The sequence below is a fragment of the Nestor notabilis genome, unplaced genomic scaffold (assembly GCF_000696875.1).
Source record: "Nestor notabilis isolate BGI_N333 unplaced genomic scaffold, ASM69687v1 scaffold26492, whole genome shotgun sequence".
In the NCBI taxonomy this organism is placed as follows: domain Eukaryota; kingdom Metazoa; phylum Chordata; class Aves; order Psittaciformes; family Psittacidae; genus Nestor; species Nestor notabilis.
Genome location: NW_009919124.1, coordinates 14910 through 23796, shown reverse-complemented (window position 1 = coordinate 23796; position 8887 = coordinate 14910).

Genomic DNA, 8887 nt, shown 5'->3' with positions numbered 1-8887 from the left:
GAAATATTTTTGTACCTTTCTGAACTTAATTTTAATATTTGCTCAGAGAAAAAGTGACTAAATAAAACAGTAAACAAGATGCCATAAATATTATTTCATTTTATGGCAAGATGGATAATTATAGGTAGCACTGCATAAATTATCTCTATCCTGAGTTCCTATTTTCAGTCATTTATTTAAATTATCAATAACTACTACATTTAGCAACTAAACCACTCAAATAATTTCCTCTTAGAATTACTAAAATCCCAGTGCTTTCTGCTATGAGAAAAACATTTTCTTTAAGCACATTCTTTACATCATTTTTGAAACACCCACACAGCCAAAATTTCCAAAGCCAAAAAACCTTTTGAATATTTGAGCAGGAAATGTTTTCGCATTTGAACCAGGAAAAGCCCTTACTGAAACGAAATTCCCCGTGCTGTACTTTGTGAAAAAGGCAATGAAGAGAGAGGCATAAAAAACGCGACATCAGTTCTCTTACCAAAGGAAAATCATGTCAAGCTGGCAGAGATCTGAGAAAATTGAAGGCTTCTTTACCTTCTATAGGTCAAAACCACAAGCAAAATCTGCCTGGAAAAGGGGGACAATGTTAAACTTGTTACAGCCATGGCCCATGCAACTGGTACTTGGATGAGAGTAGTCTGTTTTCCAGAGGTTCATCTCTAAAACTGGGTGACTTCATTACTGACTGCTTTGGTTTTACAGCCAATTTCCACGTGGCATGAGGTGGCTGGAGTAAGAGCCTTGGCACAACAAGCCTTTCACCATTACAGGTGAAAACTACTAAAACTTTGTATTATTAAAATCATCGACAGGAAGACATAGTGAATAGGCAAATTCATTTTGGGAAAAAAAAAAGACTAGAGATGTTCACCTGAGAGCACAGAAAGATGAAAGAAGGATAAACCAAAATGGATTTACTTTGGATGCCAAACACCCTTAATGAGAGATACAGCCCATAAAAACTATCAGAATAATTAGAACTATGTAAATGCCGAAAAATCTTTTCAGCAATGACTTGTTAGATCAAAGTAGAAAATTTTTTCAAAGGTGTTCATGTCTTTAATTTTTGAATGTCCAAGCAATCAAACTTTATTCCATATGTGCTCCTCAAAAGCAAGTTTTATGGACATATGCTCAACTATTTGCACAATGTATGTGAATACTCATCTTACCATGGACAATATCTTATCCGCCTCAGGGATGAGATACTGTTGCAGAGGCAGGGCTGAAGTCTTCAAGCAGTTCAAGCAGAGACAAAGACTGAAATCCTGTGCTGCATCACAGGGGTAGAGAAGAAAGGCATGGGCAGGGGGAGGACTGACTGCTTTAAATCACATTAATTCGTAGGCTGCCTCAAGTCTTCAAGGTTAAGTATGTTGTGGTGACTTCTCTACAGTACTTATGGGCCATAAAATTCTACACGATCCCTCTATCTCCCTTACATGTGCTACATGTCTTACTAGAAACTGCACTTACCATAGAAAGACCGGTACCCAGGGAGGATGCTGGCAGGCAGAGCACTAATCAGATGCATACCATAAACCACAGTTCGAACAAATACTGTATTGCATTGTCAAATCACAACACATACGTGGAAACTACCTTTAAAATAATCTTACATATCTACCTAAATAACGGATTTTCTCAGGGTCTTTATGCTTTATGTAGCTATCCTATAAGAAAAAGAAAAAAGGCAGGAGTGTGTTGTAATATAGATGAATGTTAACTGGAAATACAACACAATCCTCCAGCATATTTTACTGATAATTCAGATTATAAATCTGAACTTCAAGAACAGAAAGCAAGTGTGATAATACAACCACCACTCAGCAGTGCTCACTTCCACTTAAACCCAATATAATGAAACTTAACCAACTGATGATCTTATTTTAAGAATTAAAGTTGAAATTCTCAAATTCATCTCATGTTTCCATCTTGCATTCCAAAAATCATGGTGACTGCGTCTTGAATTTAGACTTTTCTGTCACTATCTCCTATCATGCTTTGCTCCAGTTTCTGGTGCTTTCTGCAGCCTAGAAAAAGCAAATTTCAACCGACAACAGACTTGCTTTTTTCCATGGTTAACTTTACCAACTTCCATGTAGTTCAGTTTCCAGGCATCCACAGGTTGAAAATCTTCCATGAGCACATCAGCCTTATTGACAAGCTTCTCTCACTCCTTTTGCCTTTTTTTATGTGATAAAGAAGACAATGAGAAAAATGGCAGAAGGTTGAATAGAGCAGAAACTTTTCTGCCCTTTTCCCTTTATTCTTTGCCCCCTTTTTTAAAGGCTAAAGTAATAAACAAGTAAAAAAAAATTAAAAAAATCAGTAAGCCTCAGGAATAACGGCGGAACCAAGTTCTTTCAGAGCCATTCTCCTTTGTACTTTACCATTAATATTCATTAATGTACACCTAATATAGAAAGTCTTTGTCTTCTTTTTGCTGCATCCCGTCTCAAATTTTCTTTCTGTTGTGGTGCTGTGTGTGTTTTCTATTTCTAAGAAATAAATTATGCTATAAATTTTATTCAGTTCATGTTGCTTCTTTACTTCTTTGTACTACCTTCAGTATTCTTTATTCCATCTCTCTCTTTCTTCCTTTAACTATATCATTTATAGCCAAGTGTTTGCTTTCAAATCATAACTACTATCATTTGAAGCCTATATCATGTTTATACTGATCCTTTGATTCCTAATAAACATAAATTTAAAAGAAGTATATAAGCAAATGTATCTTCTGGCTGTTCCATTGCTATCAGATTTTGTGTTTTGCTATAAAATATACCTAGAAGCCTTGGGTTAATATTTTTCTCCTTCCTTTTCCCCACAGAAATTAAAATCTGAAAACAGGACATTAGCTGTGTTGTATTATGCTCAAATACTGCCATAACATGGGCCCTACTAAAAGCTAGCAACTGGATAGCCCATGGTGATATTGTGATGATAGCCAAATAGCACGAGTTTAATTTTCCAGCATGTATGAAAGTTGGGGGATTTTTAATCACCATTGCATTATTTTATTCTTTAACTAATAACTTGCATGCCTACTGCATTTATGAAAAAGTCTTGTGGTAAGTCTTAACGAAATGAACCCCTACCAATGTAAAACTGGTTTGTGTCCATAGGACCCATAGAGATGATTCTGTGGGATGCACATCAGCTCTGCAGAGCTGCCTCCAGCCATCTGCAGCGTTTTGCTTGTGACCGAGATACCTGGAAGCATGAAGTCCTACCATGGAGAATACCCTGGATATTTTCCCTGTCTTCACAATGACCTGGAGCCCTGGACTAACTCCCCACTTGAGTTTTTATCTCTTTACCTTCCCCATCCTTGTTCTACCTTTCTGCTTTCAGAGTAATAGAACATACTTGACACCCATTTCACATCAGTCTTGTACAAATGGTTTTAAACCTAATCCTTCTTCTCTAGGAAAAGCTTCAAAGCTACAAGGCTATATATTTCTCCTTTTCAAATCAATTTCTCCTGTCTGAATCAATCTTGAATACTTAGTGCTCAAATAAGGTAATTTTAAGAGATGGGGTGCACAGTGCCTCTTCTTCCTTTTCTCTCACCTTCTCTTCTATCCTGAAAATACATAAAAGAGATGATACCCCTCTGGTGGCATGGGAATATCGCTTTGAACCCCAACGGACAGGCAAGATTAGAATCCCATATCCCTCAAATGTCAGCCAAATTCTGTATTCAAGGATGAAATGTTCAGTCATCACATTGGACCTTGTTTCCCTATGTGCCTGTCTGCAAGTCTGTAAGTATAAATACTATTATTGCATTGTATCGCTAAACTACTGTATGCATTGACTCCTGAAAGGTTCAACTCCTTACTACAGTCAAGTGATTAGAATGGATTTAACTGAAGGAGGAGGAAGAGGGAAATGGATAAGAGAGACTAAGATGAAGGGGGAAGGAGAACAGAGGAAGAGGTAAAGCAGAAAAACAGGGAAAAGAAGGGAGGTGGGGAGGAGATAAATGACCTGAAAATCAGTGATAAGAAGCCAAAGCAGGAGAAAGAGAGCAAGGGAAGGGAAAAGAAAGGTAGGAAAAGGAAGGAAGGAGGCGAGACCTGTAAAGCAGCAAACCAGCAAAAAGCATTCAAAACAGTGTAAAGCATGTAGGAAGAAAAAGCAGTCAAAGTAGGAAAAACAAAGGGGAGGAAGGCTGTGGTAAAAATCACTAGACATGAAAAGGACAAGCAGTCAAAGCAGTGACAAGCAAGGGAAACTAGAGAAGAGAAAAGCAGCCTAAAGAAGTTAAAGGAGTGAAAACTAGAAAAGGAAAAAGTAGAGGGAGGAGAGAAACAAAACACACCTGAAAAGTAGCAAAAAGTGCATAAAGTAAAAGCAGGAAAAAGCAGACAAAGGCAGCCAAAAGCAGGGAGAAGCAGTGAAAAACTGGGAAGGGGCAAGCAGGGGAGGAAAGCAAAGAAACAGGGGGAAGTGAAAAGATCAAAAAAGCAGCTAAAAAGGTCAAAGAAATTAAGCAAACGGAGAAGGGGGACACAAATACGCATGACGCCTTTAAGGCAGTGGAAAGTAATCAAAGCAGTAACACGTAGTGAAAAGAAAGGAAAAGACCAGACAAGCAGGAAAACGTCAAAACAGAGAAGAGGCTGAAAAATAGGGCAGAGGAGGGAACACCAGGGAAGGCAAAAGCAGGGGGCGACACAGTGGGAAGCAGGAAAAGACCTGAAAAGCAGCCACAAGTCAAAGCACTGAAAAGCAGCAAAACCAAGCCAGAGCAATGACAAGCAGGGAAAGAAGGGAGAAGGAAAACGACCTGAAAAGCAGGTAAGTCAAAGCAGCATAAAGCTGGGAGAAGGGGAAAAAGTAAAATAGGTAAAAGAAGTCAAGCCAGTGAAAAGCAAAGAAGGAAAAAGCTAGGAAAAGTCAAAGCAATGAAAAGCAGGGAAAAGAAGGAGGGAAAAAATAGGAGAGGAGGTCAAAGCAGGAGTAAATAGGGAAAACAAGAGAAGGTTTGGGGGGAAAAACCAGACATTAAAAGCTGTAAAGAAACAAACAGAGAAAAGAACTCCAAGCCATCAAAAGCAGGGAACAGGGAAGTAGAGGGGAAATGAAATTAACCCAAAAGCATGGAAGAGATGGGAAAACAAAGAGAAAGAAGTCAAAGTGGTGGAGGGTGTGATATAGGAAAATGAGCAAAGGGAAGAAAAAATACGCCTGAAAAGCCTTTGAAACAAAGTGGAGAAGGAAGTGGGAAGAAACCTGAAAATCACTGAAGTGAGGAAAGGAAGCAAACAAGACACCTGAGAAGCATTGATAAGAATGGAAACAAAGGGGGAACACACAGAAAGCATTATAAAGAAAGTGGGAGAAACCTGAAAAGCATTAGAAAGAAGAGAAAAGCAGTGAAAGTCAGTGAAGGAAAAGCAAAAGGGTGAAAGCAATGCAAACCAATGCTGGAAAAAGAAGAAAGAAAGGCAGGAAAACCAAGCAGGACAGATAGGAAGTGAAAAGAAGCCAACATAGTGAAGAGCAATGATGGGAAGGAGGCAACAACCTGAAGAGAAAAAAATGGAAAAGAAGAATGGAAAAGAACAGAAGTCAAAGCAAGGGGGAAAAGTCAAAGCAGGGAAATCAACAGAAAGCACAAAAAAAGAAGAGAAGGGGGAACCTGAAAGACTTGGGAGGAAGGTAGAATGACAAGCAGGGAGAGGAAGGGAAAAGCACTAGAGGGGTTGAAAGACCTGAAAAGTACTGAAAAAAAAGGGGGAGGTGTGAAAGAGGGGATGGCAAGGCAAACAGGGAAAGCATGACAGGAAGAACAGGCAGGAAAACAAAGCAAGGAAGACAAGCAGAGAACAAGACAGGAAAAGCTGTGAAAAGACAGGAAATGGAAAGAAATACAGGGAAAAGAAAAAGCAGAAAGACTGGAAAAGCAACAGAGGAAGGCAGGCAAAAGCAGTGGGAACAGCAGGGAAAAGACATACATAGAAACAATAGGGAAACAAAAGGCAGGGGGGGAATAAAAGGCTGAAAGATGGGAAAGTAGAAAAAAGCAAGATGTGCTAAGTTTTCTAGGTTATGAGGGAAGTGGGGATAAGGGCCAGAGTGGAAAGTAGGGAAGGTGAGTGAGAGCAGCGAAAAATAAACGGAACTTGGAGTGGGGAGGAAAGGCCATGCAATGCTATTGTTTCTGAAGAGGGAAGTGAACGACAGTTCCTACTGAAAAGAAAATTAGAGGAGTATTTTAGTATGATTTTAGCCTAAGTTGCGTTTGACCTTTTCTTCAAACAAAAACCTCTCATTGTCTCCATGAAAGAACTGAATATGACACTTCTGATTTTCTCTGGCTCCCGAGATTCCTAGATTTGTCTTCCCAGGTCACTGAGGTCATGTCAGGATGTGAACCTTCACACTGTCACTGTATCAAAATGACCTCTATGGACACACCTGAATCCAAAGCATTGCCAGGGCAATGTTTCTACATGTAGCATGTTTTGTTTACAGAGCAAATGCCCTTTACATAGAATAGTATTAGCTCTGTCTACCAAAGTTACCAGACTGATGTGAGATAGCATACATGGAGTACAACAATAAGGTGGGTTATTCCAGTATAAACTTACACACGGCATTTTTCATGAAGAAACACTAGCTTAGCTAGCATACAAAAGAATGGATAAAATTTCCCCTTACACAAGGCAAACATTTTGTAGGGGCAGGAGACCAATTCAGATGAAAATAAAAATGCACGAGTGCTCTGGCACGTTGCAGCAAACAGGAGGAATCCCACTGGTACCAAACTGTGCTAGCCCTGTACGAGGAAAGAAGACAAGAGAGACTAAAGCTTTGAAAACTATTTTCCCTCAGCTTATTCTTGACTCCAAGGTCTCCAAATGGAGCTTCCTTTGAGTGCAAATTACAAAAAGGGTTTGTTTCACTGAAAATGCAGTATAGCTCAGAATGTGCTCCACTCAGGACCCACTGTTCCTCCTGCTTTAAGGAGAGAACTCTTCATCATAACCTCCCTCCTCATTGCAGTTAAATGATTAACTCAATCTACCAGCTGTTAACATTTGATACTGGGAAGGAGTCATGAAGAGAGTTCTGAATGAGCTACAGGTTGGCAGGGAAACCTGAAGAGACGCATTGGAACACCACAACAAGCAGTATAGACCTATTCTGCTGGTGAGGGGTAAGGGAGATCCTGAAGAAGGCAGTCTTGAGCTGGGAAGTTTTCTGCTTGAGATCTTCCAACTAGTTCCTTCAGAACAAACAAACTCAGTTTTTATTCTTTCATATATCATTTTCCAATCACTACCAACTGTCTTTTGACAGTCAACATCTGTCAAATTAATCTTCTCTCCTCCCACTTCTCATGGGGAGACCTACAGGAGATGGATTTAATTTCTATTGTCTTATTTATGCTATTCTTCATTACTCAAGACCATATGGAATACCCCTAAGACCTGAAGTTTCAAGAAACTCTGAAAAACCATGGGATTTTGCAAGCGATTCATAAGCTAGTGCTCAGCATGACTCATCTCTGTGATGATCACACAAAACTGGATTTGAGAAGCAATGTTTTTAACCCTTTCCTCATCTTGTAGTTATTCTTTTAGGGCCTTGTTTCAAGGATTGTCTTGAAAACTAAGTCATTTGTTTATATACACACTGCAGAAAGTCAGCACAGCAACAGAAAAGCCAGAGGTCTTTCCAAAAAACCCAAAGGAAAGCTACCAAGCCAGATCTTCAAAATTATAATAAACTACTGCCATACCATTGCAGCAGACAGAACTAGCTGACATTATGCAGAAAAATTAATGGGAAAATGCAGTGCAAGCATATTAAGACAAGCCTGTCCCACTGTCAAATGTAACAACTCAACACCCTTTAACAAATAAATGTTTTGAATTAAAACGTTGGTATGTGTACAAATTGTAAACAGTGATGATATATGATTAAAAATAAAATTAACCAATCCTTTAGACTGAAATTGTTTTTCCTAGAAGTAAAACTTCCCATCTGTTGCTCCACTAGCAAAACATCATCTTCCCAGAAAGTTTTCATAACAGACTCTACCAGGAGGGTGCAACAGCGAAGAATCCAAATGCATTCAAGAGAACATTGCATATATAGAAGCCTTTATACTGGAGACCAACATGTTTCTAGGAGATTCTTCAACATTGCCTTACGGAACACAACAACTGCATGAGATTTGCCCATGTGCACAAATCGACATGGGAAGCAAAACACCAAAACATTTTTGTACTTGTTTTGTTAATTGAGCATCTTTAAACTAGATTTGACATGTAAGATGCAGTGTTCTAGAAATATAATACCCTTATAATCAAAACATATGCCAAGACATCATGACACTGGTATTCCAGGACACTGGAGTTTGCAGCAGTGGGAAACGGAAATTCCTGTTGAAGCTGTTCCTATGGAGCACTTGGAGACTAAGAGCTGGACTGCACAACTTACCACAGGTGAGAAATGCCTCTTGAAGATGTACAGGAAAGAGAAATAGAAGAAAATTCCAGTGTACTGTACTACACAAGGAAGTTTCATGGCATTGCCTCGTTTACCTAAAGCCACATTACATTCTCTTGTCCAAAAAGCATCATCTATGTGCAGGTTTCTCAGTACAGGCTCCACCGAAATTCAGACTTGCCCTGGCCCAGGATGCATCTGCTCTTAAGGATTATTACTATTATTGTTTGGCTTAGAAATCTGTTCCATACCCTCTTCCTGAAAAGATTTATGACATTTTCACAATAGTGTTAGTTCTGTCTTGCCAGTGAGAATATTATGTGCCTTAATTTTCAAAAAATAGCTGATGCACTTTTAAGACTGAAAATACTCCAGCTGTTACCCTTAGATGCTAGTTTTCTGCTTTAGG